This window comes from Elephantulus edwardii, unplaced genomic scaffold (genome assembly GCF_000299155.1).
Source record: "Elephantulus edwardii isolate Elephantulus edwardi_28Jun2011 unplaced genomic scaffold, EleEdw1.0 scaffold00001, whole genome shotgun sequence".
Taxonomy (NCBI): Eukaryota; Metazoa; Chordata; class Mammalia; order Macroscelidea; family Macroscelididae; genus Elephantulus; species Elephantulus edwardii.
Genome location: NW_006399751.1, coordinates 20,448,045 through 20,449,376, shown reverse-complemented (window position 1 = coordinate 20,449,376; position 1,332 = coordinate 20,448,045). Strand labels below are relative to the sequence as shown.

General features: G+C 41.0%; 1 pseudogene; it reads left to right on the top strand.

The window, feature by feature from the left end:
• The first annotated feature begins 471 nt into the window (after nt 1–471).
• LOC102870433 lies at nt 472–973 on the top strand (annotated as a pseudogene).
• The last annotated feature ends 359 nt before the right edge of the window (nt 974–1,332 follow it).

The window sequence follows — 1,332 nt, the reverse complement described above, 5'->3', positions numbered from 1 at the left end:
TGCTGCCAACCTCAAGGCATGTGGTTCAAATCTACAAGTTGCTTCATGGGAGAAAAATTAATTTTCTCTTGTATAATGAGCGAAGACCAGATGAGTTGTGGGAGGATGTCAAATGTATCATCCAGGAAGAGTGCAAACGGTCATTACAAAGACAGAAGAGGAAGAAAAGACCAAAATGGATGTCAGAAGAAAATCTGAAGATTGCATTGGAGCATAGAGAAGCCAAAGCACAAAGGAATTAAAAATATTAAACAGCTGAATAGAAGATTCCAAAAGGCAGCAGGGAATGACAAAGCAAAATATTACAATGAAATGTGCGAGGAGCTAGAGTCGGAAAATCAAAAAGGCCGAATTCATTCAGCATTTCGTAAGCTCAAGGAACTGAAGAATAGATTCAAACCTTGTGTTGCTATTATCAAGGATGCTTTAGGGAGAATATTAAATGATCCAGGAGGTATTAAAAGGAGATGGATGCACCATGAAGCTTTGAGTGAGGCTCTTCCTGGTGACAATGTTGGCTTCAATGTTAAGAACGTCTCTGTGAAAGATGTTCAACATGGTTGGTGACAGCAAAGATGACCCACCCATGGAAGCAGCTGGCTTCACTTGTCAGGTGATCATCTTAAACCATCCTGGCCAAATCAGGGCTGGTTATGCACCTGTGCTGGATTGTCACACAGCTCACACTGCTTGCAAGCTTGCTGAGCTCAAAGAGAAGATTGATCGCCGTTCTGGTAAGAAGCTGGAAGACGGTCCCAAATTCCTGAAGTCTGGTGATGCTGCCATTGTGGATATGGTTCCTGGCAAGCCCATGTGTGTGGAGAGCTTCTCTGAGGACCTTCCTCTGGGTCATTTTGCTGTCCGAGGCATGAGGCAGACTGTTGCTGTGGGTGTCATCAAAGCAGTAGACAAGATGGCTGCTGGAGCTGACAAGGTCACCAAGTCTGTTCAGAAAGCTCAGAAAGCTAAATGAATATTACCCATAACACCTGCCACCCAGTCTTCATCGGTGGTGGAAGAATGGTCTCAGAGCTGTTTGTCTCAACTGACCATTTAATAGTAAAAGACTGGTTAATGATAACAATGCATCGTAAAACCTTCAGAAGGAAAGGAATGTTTTGTGGACCATTTGTTTTCTTTTTCGTGTGGCAGTTTTAAGTTATTAGGTTTTTTTTTAAAGTTATTAGTTTTTAAAATCAGTACTTTTAAAATGGAAACAACTTGACCAAAAATTTGTCACAGAATTTTGGGACTCATTAAAACAAGTTTAATGAGAGAAAAAAAAAAAGAAGATGGAAGGAGTATACTGAGTCATTGTATCGAAAGGAATTG